This window comes from Callorhinus ursinus, unplaced genomic scaffold (assembly GCF_003265705.2).
Source record: "Callorhinus ursinus isolate GAN/ISIS: 27379988/994484 unplaced genomic scaffold, GSC_fseal_2.0 scaffold46, whole genome shotgun sequence".
NCBI classification, from domain to species: domain Eukaryota; kingdom Metazoa; phylum Chordata; class Mammalia; order Carnivora; family Otariidae; genus Callorhinus; species Callorhinus ursinus.
In genome coordinates this window covers 1970225-1986507 of record NW_027397108.1, presented here as the reverse complement: position 1 = coordinate 1986507, position 16283 = coordinate 1970225, and the positions used below count along the sequence as shown (strand labels likewise).

The 16283-nt window shown below is 48.3% G+C and overlaps 1 long non-coding RNA gene across 3 annotated transcripts in view; it reads right to left on the bottom strand.

Moving 5' to 3' along the window:
- Positions 1-16283, bottom strand: part of LOC112814669 (uncharacterized) — a 40932-nt gene that overhangs the window by 13588 nt on the left and 11061 nt on the right. The window contains exons 3-5 of one of the 3 annotated variants that reach the window (XR_003205839.2): positions 13346-13449; positions 10910-11034; positions 233-422 (exon numbers count right to left, since the gene is read on the bottom strand). This is a non-coding gene — a long non-coding RNA (uncharacterized lncRNA). Of the gene's footprint in view, positions 1-232; positions 423-801; positions 845-8489; positions 8533-10909; positions 11035-13345; positions 13450-16283 lie in introns of those variants that run through there. The other 2 variants (XR_003205840.2, XR_012375197.1) reach the window with 2 other exon arrangements.

The following is a 16283-nucleotide window of genomic DNA, read 5'->3' as shown; positions in this document are numbered from 1 at the left end:
GTAAGCACTTCTCATTGGTGATTTCAATGTACATTTCTATAAACTTCCAAAGGAGGGCATCATTTCACTTTTCATCACAGGGTTCTGCTATGAGGGATACTATGCCCATTTTGTAGATTAAGAAACTGAGGCTTATTGCGTCACTTCTTCAAGGGTGATGGAGACCCCTAGCCGCTAGCTCTTGGGCACATGTCAGGCGTTTGGCTGTGCACGGAGGATTTTTACCACTCACCTTCCTCAATAGACGGCTGTGCCTGATTCCCACTGCCAGACCTTATTCAGTGTTAATGTCCAGGATTCCGTTCAAGGATAACACAGAAGAATCTAATGAGATTTCAACAAGAAGATCTCAACTGTGAAGCCGGTGCCAACTTCCCAACACGGCGGGCAGGAAATGAGTCTGCTGGACTCCTTCGTCACCTCTAGAAACAAGGAAAGAGCCTCAGAGTGATCAGTAAGTGAAGGGATCTTCGTTGTGTGTCCTGGTGATGGGGGTCCAGCTACCCTGTATAATAACTGTCTTGATATCCCTTACCCCCAACCCAGTTTACTTTTGGCTAACACCCAGGTGGGGCTTTTGCCACCAATATAAATATCCTTTCTGTGTCCCCCTTCCGCAGGAAATAGCTGCTAGGGAGGGTGAAGGCAAAGGTCAGCTCGTGTCACGTGAACTCCGCTCAAGTACCTCTTGTTTCCCTGGGCCAATTAGCTGAAAGGATTTGCAGGTTTCCCCAAGTGGAGCTGATCCCAGTTGCTAATTGAGATGAGGCAGGAAGCAGAGGCAGAAATGAATTGATGGAAGTGGGCAGCGCTTTCCTTACGTTACTGGCTTTGCTTGAAAAGTCTGTTCGGGAAATTTGTGGGCATTATTTTATAAGTGTTTCTTTGACCTTAGACTTCCATGCACTCATTGTGAAAACACCCGATTAGTGAAATAGGGTGATTGTCTGAGTAATACAGGGTAACATGGCATGTGATCATAAATAAAACCCAAACACTTGCCCAAAGGCATGGGGTGGTTTTCTCTGAACTTCAGGACTGCTGAAGACTCTACCCCAGATCATCACGGTGGTGTGGACTTGGGGACCATAACTAGACCTGGCCATGTGGTGGTGACACAGAGGAAAGTTTACCAACTCATTTTGCTTTTTCAAAAGGCTGAATACTTTGCCCAGGGTTGCACAGTTGGGATTTGTGGCCAGAGCCATCTGGCCTTTAAAGCCATGTTCTTTCCGTTTTATCATAGATTCACTGAATGGGAGCCTAGGGTTCCTCCCCCCACCTCCCATTTAGAATTTCCTTCCTGCTCTGTTTCATCAATGTATTTACGGTTCAGAGAATCAGCTGTATGTTGCAAGTGTGTTTCCACGAAAGATGATTTTGTATCTTAGATCTCAGAATGGTCAAGGGGTGTTAATGTTTCAGAACAGCAGACACCAGGTACGTCTATTTTCCTGCTGCCCATGCCAGCTACACATAGATGGAGAGCAATTCAGTATGGCCTTTGTTTTTTCCCCGGTCGTTTGGTTTAGTTTAGGGTTGCTTTTCTTTTCTTTTAGTATTTTATCTATTTATTTCAAAGAGAGACGGCAAGAGCGAGAGAGGGAACACAAGCAGGGGCAGTGGGAGAGGGGGAAGCAGACTCCCCGCTGAGCAGGGAGCCCGATGCGGGGCTCGATCCCAGGACCCCGGGATCACGACCTGAGCCGAAGGCAGATGCCTAATGACTGAGACACCCAGGCGCCCCTAGGGTTGCTTTTCTTGATGGTTACTTTGAAGTTGGAGGAATTCAGGTGCTAATTCTCGCTCGTAGTTCTTAAGGGTAGGAAACAGGACAAGGTGGAGTTTCTAAGCAAAGGATTAGAAACAAGAAAATGCATTGATCTTTTTAGAACCCCAAGAAATTGCCACTTTCCTTCTAAATTGCCCTTTCTGCTTCTTTGGAAACTCCTTGTTACCCGTGCAGCTCCTAGGAGTTATATATGGTTGCAGATAGAACTGTCAGGGTTTAAATGGCCCTAGGAGCGTGCACGGCCCAGAGGTGTGCTGTTTTGATGGTTGTCCACCAGGTGGCGACCTCTCCAAGGGAACGGAGACCAAAATCCAGTTTGTAAGCAACCCTTAGTCTCTAAATGCTTATGGGGCCGCTCCCACAGGCTTGGCACTGTACTGAAAGCTTAAAAGATTTAGCCTCTGCCTTCAAGGAGCTTACCAAATATCTGCCTTCAGAAGTCCCTTGAATTAGACCATTTCTCAGCTTCTCTGTTCAAGTCAGTCTTTATATTCCTTAGGTCTGAGTCCTTGAAAGAAAGAGTACCGTGTAGGACAGACAGGAAGTAAACGTCCTTGAGTCCTGCTGCGTGCCAGGTACCGAGCTAGGCGCTTTACACACGTAATCTTCACTGCCCCACTGGACAGAAAGGGAGCTGGACGAACGTTTTAGTATTTGGAACTCCAATGCCACGGAACTAGTAAGGAGTGGAGGCAGCCTCCAAACCCAAATTCATCCATGGCCACAGGCTTTCCACTCCTCACTTTCTCACTGAGGGAAACTCGGGGAACACGTTACTCCTGAGAAGTCATCCCAAGATAGAAATGGCCACAAAAGCCTTTAGATAGTTTCGCGGGTGTCACATCCTTGGGAGGTGGTTCTGAAGGAAGACGGAGGTTTGGGAAGCACGCCTTGACCCTTGAAGGGTGATGCCAAGAGAGCCAGACTGCATTCCCACAAATTTTCCTTTGAGAGAAGGAATCCTAAGATATTCTTGTATGCTTCAGCAGTAGGTTGGCTGCAAGTTTAGCGTTTAGGTATTTCATCCTTCCTGGTTCATTTTATCTATTTTTTTTTTAAAGATTTTATTTTATTATTAGAGAGCGTGTGCGCAACATGAGCGGGGGCGGGGGGCAGAGGGAGAGGGAGAAGCAGACCCCCAGCTGAGCAGGGAACTCAACTCAGGACTCAATCCCGGGACCCTGGGATCATGACCTGAGCTGAAGGCAGACGCTGAATGACTGAGCCACCCAGGCGCCCCAATTTTATCTATCTTTATACTGTTTTATGTGTGCATGTATGTATAATACAGTCTAAAGCTAATGTGATGTATATGAACATAGATCTCGATCACATCCCTACCGGACTGTAAGCTAACTGAGGGTGGGGTCCTGAATGCGTTCGATATTACCACACAGTCTATTTGGACCTTTCTATGCCAATGGTTATTCTTTGAATTGTTTCTTATGCAAATATATTTCCCTCCCCCCCTTTTAAAAATCTTATTGTGGTAAGAACACAAATCTTAGGTGTGGGATACATTATTGTTGGCTCTTGGTAAAGCGCTTACAGGAAAACATGGGGAAAAGACCCATGACATTGATCTTGTCAATGAGTTCATGGATAGGACATCAAAAGCACGGACAACAAAGAATGAAAATAGACAAGTGGGACTCCATCGAACCAAAAAGCTTCTGCACAGTGAAGGAAATAGTCAAGCCAGTGAAAAGGCAGCCTCTGGAATGGGAGAAAATATCTGCAAAGCATATATCTGACCAGGGGTCATCTCCAGAATGAGGCTACCCTTTCTTGCCTTCACGTCTGAAAATGCTGCTGCTGGCGAGTGGAGGATCCGAGCCGGTGACGCTGAGATGGCCCCAAGCAAGCCCCTGGGGTGAGGGCTCCGGTCCGGGCAAGGCTCTCAGGGAGGCCGTGAGAGAGGAGGAGAGGACAGAGGAGGGTGCCAGAGAAGACCACAGGTTCCAGCAGCGTCCCGCAGAGGGGCGTGTTAGCCTGATCTCACCGGGAAGACTGGAAGGCAAGCCATGCCTGAGAATCTGGGGCAAGGCGGATGCGAATTTCCTGCTGCTGCACCTGTCGGCTGTTAACATGTTAAGAGCCACCCTCAGGAGGAGAAAAGCCAGCGCCATTGGAAGCCAAGGTCAGCCTCTTCAGATCTCCCGTGGCTGACTGTCGTTAAGTATGCAGAAGCTGGGGTGCACACAAGGGGCCCAAAGACATCATGTGGGGTATCAGCATTGTAAGCTGTGCCAGTAGGCTCTTAGCCCTGAGGTCTTTATGTAGATGGTTTCCAGTTGTCATGGAGACCTGTGATTTTGTTGTAGTGTTTTCCAGCTAGACTCTAGCTGCTAGCGTGATAATTTACTGAGGCACTAGCTCACACCTGAAATTAATGAATTCTAACCCATATTGTTTCTGACCTGCAGTCAATTTGCTAAAGATTCAGAATCCCGGGACCTACTATTCACTTTGCGGACGTTAACACACTTTCTCCCTCTCCATCGTCTCTGGGTGGCAAGAGGAGGCATCCCTTAGCTGCCCTGCTAGGACCAGAGCCATCTGATTTGCTGCCAGACCGTGCCTGCCACAGGGAGAGACCATCATGCCCCAGAGGAGTAGGGGGGATGGTTGGCGAATGGCCAGTAATGACAAGCACCCACTGGAATTCGTAGGTATGAAGCGGTTGAGGATCTCTGGCCCGCTTTGTGCCAGGGTGTAGACCCCGTTACAGGGTAGTGCGTGGACTGGGGACGTGGGTCTCAGATGCTGCAGTTGAATGTCAACTTTCCAGGTCACCCGTAACCTCTAGGATTTGAAGCTTCAGATCTTCACCTCTCAGTCATTCCTTTGGGGGCTTTCAGATTTGGCCATAGTTGAGGCTGGGCAGCATGCGTCTGGGGGACCACACCAGGATCCTGTTGAAAACCGTGAACCACCACTGGTCAGAAAATCCTAGGTAACACCATGCTGGGCTGCGCTGGGGGAGGCTGTAAGTTACATTCGAGGAATTGGGTGAAACTTCCTAAGGCAGCTGCTGCCAATCATGTTGGGAGGCCAAAGCATCCACGAGGAGCAGACTAGCATTTTTACACCCCAGGCAGGAGCTGTTCTTCCAATTTCCTGGTCAGCTCTAGGTTCTCAGGGTCACCCCTGTGGGAAACACTCACAGGCCCTAGGACACCAGAAAGGTGCTGATGTCCTCGGGACAATCACTCCAGGGAAGGTAATTACACCTCCCTGTTCTCGTTTTGGCATTTCCATCCGCTGAAGGCTTGCATTCAGCCTGAATTGCTTAAAGCTGTAGCAGCTTCCCGCTGCATGATGACAGCCCCTTCCAGGTGTGGACAGTCTGGGGAGCACCGTGGGCTGGAGGATGGCGGGCTGCGTTTCCCAGCCTGTTTTCCTTGACTGGCTGACAGCAGTTTCCCCTTGGCTGTCTTGCAAACAAGTGCTGATTGCCTCCAATTGATCAGCCGATGTTACAGTAACAGGAGGCGGCCGTAGGCTTCAGAGAGTGATTAGAGAGTCAAGTGTGGTGTGTCAACTTGGGGTCCCTGACGTTGCTCTTTCCTGGTTTGGGAAGGGGATAGTAGTCAAGAGTCCAGCACAGTTTGGGATTTTTTTTTTTTAAAGATTTTATTTATTTATTTGAGAGAGAGAGAGAATGAGAGATAGAAAGCACGAGAGGGAAGAGGGTCAGAGGGAGAAGCAGACTCCCTGCTGAGCAGGGAGCCCGATGCGGGATTCGATCCCGGGACTCCAGGATCATGACCTGAGCCGAAGGCAGTCGCTTAACCAACTGAGCCACCCAGGCGCCCACAGTTTGGGATTTTGAAGTCTTTAAAAGCGGAGGTACTAACAGGTGAAGAGCATTAACAAAGGATTTGAGGCTCCCGGGGACCAGTCGCCGGTGCAAGCTCCTACACCTGCAGGACAATTGAGGGGTGGGGCCAGAGTACTGGGGACGCTTGCTACGACCATCCCGGAATGGCTTCTGTGGGGAAGTGATGCTGGAGCCCAGAGGCGTTGAGAACTGGGAGCTAACTGGTTGCAGAGGAGGTGGGCAAGTCTCATGGGAGACAGACATGACAGAGGCAGGTAAGCCTGGACACAGCCTGAGACGTTTGGGGAGTGGAGAGGGGGCCAGTGTGGCTGGAGGGCGACGCTTAGAGGGGCACGTGGGAGCTGTTGCTGGGGAGTCGGGAAGGGACAACCCTGTTGCTCACAGAAAGGAGTTTTATTTTCTCCCTATGATCACAGGAAGCCATTGAAGAGTTTTAAGCAAGAGGATAACATCCCTTCCTTCATCTTGGGTGGTATTGCCCTCAGATGGCAGAAGCCCCTCTCTGACCATATCTCTGGAGGCTTCTTTGAGGCTAGTGCCTTCTCAGTGGTCATAGCTGACTGGCTCTTGACTCTCACCTGCTCCAAAGGTGGCCGGCCGGGGTGGGGGGTTCCTCGTAGCATCTCCTCCTTGATCGAGCAACACCATTGCCCGTGATAATTGGAGCCTCACCACTGTCAGCACGTCCCAAGATGGTGCCTCTGGTCCATCTGGATGACTCTTCTAGGATTGCCTACTCCCCCAGATACCAGAAATGTGTCTGTCTTGGAGTCTTATCCGAGGCTGGGTATCCTTCCGGCAGGAATACGGAACCATTCCCCAGTGGAAAATCTGGGACTCGCAGCCTTCTTACTTATATAGTAGTTCATACAAGGACAGTTAAGTGTTTACGTGAATTATTTCACTTAGTTCTCACACTGACCCCATCTGTTATCCCCCTTTTCCAAATGAACTCAGGCTGGGAAAATTTGAGTAGATCACTCCAGGGCAAGGGGTCACTTCATGGCAGAGCAGAATTCAAACCCAGGTTCAGATCTTAAGCTCTTGGCCACTCTGTTGTATCATCGAATATGGAGATTGATGCCGAGGCTCAAGCTTTCTTACTTCGTGCACAAATATTTAGCATCCCCCAGGGCCATTACTACCTCCACACCAGTCAAATCCTTTAGTCTTTGTGTTCCAGATCTCTGGGTTCTAAGCACCATGGCGAGAGCACGTTAATCACCTCCTAGCCATCTGGGGTCACAACCCTAATTCCCTATCAAAGAAGTAGAAGTTTTGAGTCCTAGAAACAAATGGGACCCTCTGGCTCAAGACCATTTATTCACTTTCAGGGTGATAATCTGTCAGGGTCAAGAGGGAAGAGAAAAGGGAAAATGAGAGGAATTAGCAAATTGATGTCTTAGGTCCAACTGGAGGTGAGCCATAATTTGTGAATTAAGTTTACATCACTAAGATCGCTTTACAGACAAGCAGCTCGATATTAGAAATTACCAGTGTTTATTTGCACAGATGCAGTGGAGAGAAACATTTCCACAGGGTCATGTCAGCCCAGCTGATGGACTGATAAGGGAAGCCACACCATCCGCCGACAGCCAAGCCTCTGAGTACTTTTAGGTTCACTGTTAACCACATTTATGATAATATGAGAGGAAATGGATCATTTTGGTTTCTTCCCCATTCAAGCTCTAATTTATATTTTAAACCAAACACGGGCCCCCTTTTTCTGCCTGGAGTCTCCTTGTATGTCCCTGGACCTTCCAGTTTATATTTGCTTCCAGGAACACTTGCTGATTTGAGTTGTTTATGTCTCCTGGGATGCTGGACTCATATCATGGTGTTTGATATCCCATCTGATGCAGAAGGCTTTTGAGGCCCCTTTTGCAACTGACCAAAGAGGAAGTATCAGCGAATGGGTAACAGAGATGCTGAGAAGCAAATAGCCCGAATGCTAATTTCATTGAAAATAGACAGCAGACCATCATTTCCACGGTCTTTGAGAACAGGGAAGGGAATCCATGCAGTTCCTCTTGGTGTCTGCATCTGTGCGGGGTGGGCAGGGCAGAGAGGGGTTAGGTCCTGGGTAGTATCATGGGATGCTTCCCTCTGAGCTGGCCAAGGGGGCAGCACATTGCCCTGGGAGCTGGATTCTCGTCCTGATGCCTCTTTTTTCTGGCTGTGTGACCTTGGCCAATCTCCCATCCTCTCTGAGCCTTGGTTAGTGGAGGTAAGATGAGAATAGTCTCTTGAGTTGGCAGATACTGCCTTTTGTACCTGGGCATGATGACAAGATGTGCTCCTTGAACTCCAGGAGCACATTGTCAAGTAGAAGGACTGCTGTGTATCCCTGATCAGTGAGCAAGAATTTCAAGTAAAGAGATGATTTCAGTATATCTGAACAGTGTGCTTGGGAGGGAAGGGAAAGGCAGCTAGCTCATTAGCCTGAGGGCTAAAGGAGGAAGGAAGTGATAAAAAGTGCTTTATAAAGAGCCTCAATATCTAACTGGAGCTGAAACTTGGACACTTCCCGGTTTTAAAGCCATACAGGTCAGGATAGGCTCCTTTATGATGCAGTAATAAAAACCATACAATTCAGTGGTTTTATATAACAAAAGTTTGATTTAATTTTTTTCTGACACTCCCATTCAATTACTTGGCAAGGGTGGGTGTGGTCTCTGACCATTGGGGTCCTTCAGAGACGCAGCCCGATGAAGGCTCTTTGTCACCATGGGAATCTGTTCTCCATGGCCGGAGACAGGGCTGTGCACAGACTCTTAAAGCTTTGGTCTAGAGAACACAATCGCACTTCTACTCACATTTCCTTTATTGGCCAAAGCAAGCCACATGACCATGCCTAATTTCAAAGGAGTCAGAGGAGGGCAATCCCACCATGTACCTAGAACATGGAGAGAGATAAGAAATTGGGAAGACCTCTAATGTCTTTGGATATTTTCTGTAGAAATACTGCTAGCCTGCTTGAGAGTCAGAAAGTGAATTTTGCTGGTTTATTCCCTGAAATCATATAGTATCATAACTATAAATCATATGGTATCATAACTTAAGGCTCAGTAAATACCATTCCTAGGTATATATATATATATATCCCCGAGAAATTCTCTTCTAGACCTGCCAGGATGAACAGCAAGGCACTCTTTCATTCAGTAAGGAACTGGGGGATCTTTCATTTTCCGGCAGCTAGAAACCTGGATTATACGGTGGGCATACGTTATGGAGTACTGTGGTAGGCAGGAAAATGCTCTCCGCCACCACTGCCCTGCCTCCTCCAAAGTCCATGTTCTAATCCCTGGAAGCTGTGAATACATTACATGGCAAAGGGGGATTTGGGTTACATATGGTGAGTTTGCTAATCATCTGATCTGAAAGTAGATTATTTTGGATTACCCATAGGGGTCCGGTGTAATCACAAAAGTCCTTATGTGTGGAATGAGGAGATGGGAGACTCCACGTCAGGGTGATATGATTTGAGACTTGACCTGTCATTGCCTTGAAGATGGGCCACAAACTAAGGAACCAGGTGTCCTCTAGAGATGGAAAAGGCGAGGAGACGGATTTGCCAGTGAAGCTAGGGAGGTCAGAGAGCAGATTCATGCCTGATATCTTGACTTCAGCCTGGTCAGACCCATTCCCGACCTCTGACCTCCACAACTGTAAGATTAATAAATTGGTATTGTTTAAGCTCCTAAGTTTGTGACCGTCTCCTGTAGCAGCCATAGGAAACTAACGCAAACACTGTGCAGCCTTCTAAATGAACTCATTGGACATATAATGTACAGATTTCATAAAAAATTCTAATTGAGAAAAGTAAGAAACAGGGTAGGGTTTTGAACACAAACCCGGCAATGGGAATTAAGCACATAGGCACATATGTATACATAAAACATAATTTATAAGGTCATGAGCATATTAAAGGATGCATATTAAATATAGTATGGTTCGTGGGGGAGAGTATGGGAGTGGAAATCAGGGGTAAAAGGAAGAAAACTGAAAGGGCAGAGGCTCTGCATGGACCACGGAGAGTGGGCTCAAGTGAGCAGTGTGACTGAACATAGACCTTTAAATTTCTATCTCAGGCGGGGGCACCTGAATGGCTCAGTCGTTAAGCGTCAGCCTTCAGCTCGGGTGGTGATCCCAGGGTCCTGGGACTGAGCCCCACGTCGGGCTGGCTCCCTGCTCCGCGGGAAGCCTGCTTCTCCCTCTCCCACTCCCCCTGCTTGTGTTCCCTCTCTCGCTGTGTCTCTCTGTCAAATAAATAAATAAAATCTTTAAAAAAAATTGTTTTTCTGTCTCAGGCGTTAGATGCTTTGACTTTACAGGACTTTTTAGAAACCGTGACTCTCAACTTGGAGGGGCAGTTTGAACTAGTGAGAAATCTGGATTTTGGACTACCAAAGCAAAGCATGAGCTTGGGGACAATGTCTTTCTCACTGTAGTGCCTGGTGCAGTGCCTGGCATAATTGCGAGGCAATACAAGTGGCGAAATTCATGACTGAGGGAGGGAATGAGCTGAGTGAGTGAATTTCCAAATCAAGCCCGAGCTCAGACGCAGTGTTAATTGTCAGATACGGTTGCCTAATTGAACAATCCACGCCAAGTCCCCACCACGCACCTGCTGGGTGTTGGACACAGAGTTCCGTGTTGGGGATTAAGAAAAAAACAAAGTCAAGCATGCCGTCTGCTTTATGTCTTCAAGTGGTCATTTAAAGTGTAAGTAGGTGACAGCTTCCACACAGGAAACAACACGGTAAAAGCCTCCAATGAAGCACAAAGTGGCCGGTGGTGAAGTAGGGATGATAAAGAACATTCTAGACGTGAAGCACAGTACTTCACTGTATCAGCTGCTTGAAGTGCTCATCTGGAGTATTTGAATTAATGTTCAGCTCAAGAAAACCCTCTCAGTCTTGCCCGCCTGACTCTGAAGGCCAGGGCAGAGCGGAACTGGGACAATGACAAAAGGGCACTTGAGAGTCTGAGTGCGGAGAGGTGACTTAGCTGGTGTGGTGCTGGAAAGACAGGCAGCCTTCGAGGAAAATGAGGAATAGGCTGTCCCTTCCTCTGCCTGGGCTTGGCCTGGCGGCTGTGCGGCTGAGTTAGGGAGGAGGTGACCCACACAGCCAAGCTGGCCTGCCTCTCTCCTCCTCACCAGTTGGCCTTCGTCAGGCAGTTTTGATGAGCCCGGCCGCCTGGTTCGTTTTCCTCTTGGAAAGAATTGGGGGAAGTTGACCGGCATAGAGATAAGGAGGCAGATCTGTTACCTTGGCCACGGCTCTTGGCAGGTTCTCTCCAGGATTTCCCGGGGCCATCTGAGCGTCGTGGGGGAGATGAGAGGTCAGGCGTGGGCTGGGTGGGAAACTCTGGGATCTCCAAGGCAACCATATAGCTGAAGGAAGAAAAAAAACCCTCTGGTGCTCAGCCAAGACTGGCGTTTGTGGTTAGTAATCAGGATTTAGACAGTCTTTCCATCTGGGCGGAGACAGATGACTGTAAAGAAACCACTGGTTCTTCAACTTTACTTACGGAGCACCTTGTGGTAGACTGGTCCAAGGTTTTGAAATAGGTACAAACCAAACCAAAAAACAAATATCTGCTATCTCACTAAAATCAGCTCCCTCCCCACCCACCCTTCAATCCTCTCATTCACTAGGTCTACCTCTTTCTCCTGAGAAATCTGTTTTCATTACTCTAAATCACTATTTCTTAACTACTGGGGTAACTTTGCCCCTCCAGGGGACATTTGACAATGTCCGGATTCATTGTGGGTTGTCACAACCGGGAGGTGCTATTGCCATCTAGTGGGTGGGGGCCAGCGATGCTGCTAGACATCCTGCAAGGTGCAGGAGAGCCCCCCACAAAGAATGATCTGGCCCCAAATACTGAATATCTAGCTCCTCTTCCAGGCCCCGGTTCCCATGTTGTTCCCGCTGCATCATGGCGTTCAACACAATGGCTCAACATGTGGGCATGTTGAGTTTAAAGGGACAGCCATCCATCCAAGGGGGTACGTAGAGAAGAATAGAATCAATGAAAGCAGACATGGGATTCGCTCTCTTTTGTCGGGAGCATTAATGAGCGTACAGTGTATTGTGCTAGTTAACCCTTGAAACAGATCTCTGACAGAGGTACATCATGGTCTCCTTTTTATAGATGAAGAAAATAGAACACACACAAAATAAACTCTTGCTCAAGGTCATCGTGTTGTGGAGCTGGATTTGGATCCACATTTAGTCACGTGCCTTTGTGGTCCGCCCTCCCTCTGCAACACCCCTCCCTCACCTTTTCTGGGTTCTACCCACAAATTGAAATTTCCAACCTGGACAAATGACTTCTGTCTCATTTCTATCTAGTCGTAACTACCCTTCAGAGTTGAAGGCCGTTCTCTCCTGCGGGAGCCTTCCCTATCTCCTGTGATCTTCACCGGCCCCTGTTTCCCCTGCTCCTCTCCAGTAGGTGTCTATGCAGGGTCTGAGAGAGTTTTAAATCCAGAGGGGACTTTGAAGTCCTAGCCCAGGAGATTGTGCAGGAGCGCCTGTCAGAATCCAGACCTTTGTGGGGATAAATTATCTCGGGGCCTCTCCTAGGAATGTACTGAGTCAGACTCTAACAAGGGGTAAGTGCCTGTCTTAAAGGACGCCTGCTGCCGACCTAATGCTCTGTTAGCAGAAAGGGAAACTGCGGCCCAGGGAGGGGGAATGAGCTGAGACCAGCCCTCAGGTTTCCTGATGGCCACTTCAGGTCTCAGTATGCAGCACGAGGCCTCTTGATTCCTAGGTCTTTCCCCTAGCCACAGATCGAAGAGAAGCTAAATAAACATTTCCTGGCTGAGTGATACCAAAAAAAAAAAAAAAAAAGAAAAAACGGCCTTAGACAAAAACATTTTTGTCATATTTGTCTTCTTCTGGCCCCACCCCTACCCTGAATCCTGCAAGTGTTAGCATTTTTTGCAGGTCATGTTATTCAGTACATAGCTCATCATCTTAAACGTCATTTTCCCATTTTCTCCTGACCTGAAAGCAATGCATGTCTCTCACCACTCCTGAAAAATGTTTATTTTCCGTCTTTTTGAAATCTTTCAGCTTCCCGAGGCTAATTAAAATGCAAGAAAAATAAGTAACATTTATTGGTTGCCTTCTGCACATCAGGGGTTGTGTTTTGATACTTCAAAATGCACAATCTCCAACCCGAGCAACCACTCCGTAGCCCAGATGTTTTGTCCCGATGAGAATGAGACTCAGGCCAGAATAACTCGCCCAGTGTCACCCCGCCGGGAAATGCAAGTGGCGGGCAGTAGGTCTGACAACAAAGCCTTGTGCGGTACCCCACGCTGGTTCTCAGCATCATACCAAATTCAGATGATTGAAACCACGCCACCAAGTTCCCCCTTTACCCTGTGCTTCGACTGCGACTACAGTTTTCATATCAGGTGTACCTGCTCTGAATACGGTTTGCTTGATCGTTTCCTGAAAGAAGATGTATGTATCGGCCAGAAGGTAGCCAGGAAAACAGAAACAGTCCAGGTCTTTCAAACGGAGGTGCTATAGGAGAAGGAACTGGTTCCATGGCTGATTAGCAACAGCTCTGCTGTACCTGGAGGAATGACAGGAACTCTCCAGAGTTCGGAAGCCAGGGCTGTCCACCAGGAGCTGGAGCTGCAGTGGAGATTTACAGGAACCAGAGGTGGGGGGGAGACGTACCCAGGCTTCTGTCTTCACTGCTGTGATCGCCTCCTCCACCAGTGCCTCCAATCGGTCAAACCCACGCAGGAGCCAGAGGCCAGGGGACTCGGAAATGTGGTTTTCTAAAATACGGAGGCAAGCAGGAGACGGCGGGGCACAGAGAGAGAAAAGAGAAGAGAAGAGGCAAATCACCTCATGGGCAAGAACAGCGAAGCTTTCCTCTCATCCCTCAGCGAAGAGAAGCAAACCCTGCAGCCATAGAGCTAGGCGGACTTCCATCTGAATCCTGGCCTTGCCATTTCTGGAGATGGCAGCTGAGCCCTCCGACACTGGAGGGCTCCGTCTTGAGTAAAGGAGTAAGAACGTGTCCCCCATTGTGGCATTGTTAGGATGAGAGAGGCGTGAAGTGCAAAGCTCAGTTCCTAACACAATATGGACCCACAGCAAGTAGAAACTATTTTTATTGTCTTTTGGAAGAATCTGTGCAATTAGGATTTGACCACAGTGTTCGCAGTGAGACTGGGTGTTGCCACAAGCGCGTCCTGTCACCCCGGACAGCGGTAATGATGAGGCCCCGTTCTCTTCCTCTACAGACAAGCTCAGAAGACTTTTGAAAGTAGAGCTCCAAATTGTATTCAAGGAATTTCACTGCCTCTTTTCCCCATGTTTTCTGCCACCTTCCCTCCCCAAAACACACACATGCATGCACACACATACACACTTATACATAACACTTTTCTAAATTTAAACCCTGGTAGATGTTGAATCTCATACATTTTCTGGACCTGAGTTATTTCACTGACACCTTAAGTTGCCCACTTTTCCATCTGGGGCTTCGGGGAAGTCTAAATCCAAGCTCGCAGAGGAGGGAACTTCCTGAAGCTGTAATTCAAACGCTCATGCTGTCTGCCCCGGAGAGACACAGACAGTCTGACCTACTGGGGAGGTCACCCCAAGTGTGAGTTTCTCGAGGACACGTGTTCTTGTCCAAGAACAATACTCTCGCTGGTGACCCTGGTGTACGGTAAAGATGGAAATGATTCATTAGCGCTTGCACAGAGTGCTCTGGACGGCTCAGGCAACCGGGGGCATTTCATTGTCAGCTCGGTTCCCACAGAAACCCTCTGCAAGGCTCTTTGTTCAGGCGCCCTGGTTGAAAGTCCTCTTTTGAACAGAGGTGCTTTTCCTTTCTCGGGAAAAGATGAGATGTTGTTTCTGCAAAGTGACAAAATCAGGAAATAAAGAGAAAGGTAGCCCCGTTAACATTGGAATTCACGGAGGCTTGTGAAGGTCACATGGCAGCCCAATCCCATGGTAGAAAGTGCCTTGGATTTGGGACTCAGCCTGCCAGCAAGTAGCGGAACCTAGATTTGGATGCAAATCTGAAACAATCATTTACTCATCTGTTAATTCAGCAAATATTTAGTGTGTCCTGTGTGCTGATGTATTTTAGGGGCGAGGGATAGAACAGTGAAGAACAACCAAAAATATCCCACCTTCGCAGTGCTTAGTGGGGAGACAAACGATACACGAGATGAATACTTACAGTATTTAATACATTTGATGTTTTTAAGTCTTAAGGAAAAAACCCTACTAGAGCAGAGAGGGAGTTGGAATTTTAGACATGGTGGGCTCTCTGCGACAGGACGTAAAGCCTTGGAGTAGGTGAGCAGAGGGTGGTTATCTGGGGGGAGGGCAGATCTGGTCCAGGGAGCCTGAGGGGGGGGGGTGCATGCCTGGGCCGAGGAGGCCAGTGTGCCCAGATCATGTCTCCTTCCTAAAATGCCCCCTTCAAAACCGTTGGCACGTTGTCCATTCACTCAGCAAAAGATTTTAACCATCTACACTGTGCTTGATGTTGTGGATGGAGGATGTTAAGAATCTTACGTGTCACAGTACAATTGGGGAAAAAATATCAGACTGGAGGGATTCTGAATTATTTAACCAGTAGGTACCAGGAACCTGCCCCAGTGGATGCTCTATCAGGAAATGCAGATATCCATGATACAAATCAGTGGTGAACCTTGATACACCTGACACGGATTTCTAGGGGCCAAGATAGAGAAGAAGCAAGGCTCCAGTGTCCTTGTTCTTAAAGAAGCTCTGGCGGAATTAGAACCACTGGGACATGCGCAGATAGAATGAGCCAGCAACCTCCTTGTTCTTAAAGAAGCTCTGGCGGAATTAGAACCGCTGGGACATGCGCAGATAGAATGAGCCAGCAACCTCCTTGTTCTTAAAGAAGCTCTGGCGGAATTAGAACCACTGGGACATGCGCAGATAGAATGAGCCAGCAACCTCCTTGTTCTTAAAGAAGCTCTGGCGGAATTAGAACCACTGGGACATGCGCAGATAGAACGAGCCAGCAACCTCCTTGTTCTTAAAGAAGCTCTGGCGGAATTAGAACCGCTGGGACATGCGCAGATAGAACGAGCCAGCAACCTGTAAATAAAGCGTGGCCGGATGTTTCAGTCCTCCTCCTGCCCCCAGACATCTTCCCGGCCCACAAGGGCTGGCGAAGACACAAAGAGGGAACAAAAGAGGAGCTTTTGTAGTGTAACCCAAAGCAGACCTCGGCGGTGGATGTTTCGAGCTTAGTTGGGCTTAGCGTTATGCTAAGATCCACTCTATGAGAAATGTCTGATGGTTTTATAGACATTATCCCGAGGCAAGTTAGGGCTGCATCCGGCACCCACCTCCTAAGTAGGAATCCCATGCTGTGTTGGCCTGTTGGCTGAGTTCCGGGGGATCAAGACCCCAAACGCAGTTTTCCATGGAAGGGGGAGCTCCTTGTGGATTGTGACCAACTTCTAGCAGCTGAATTTTCTGCAGCTGCTTCTGGGCTCACTGTGTGAGATGGATCAGCCAACACTGTGACTTTGTCTGTTTTTCTTTCTCCTCTTAATGAACCATACCGTCTCCTCCCGCTAACAGTGTTAAGGGCATATCCAGTAAG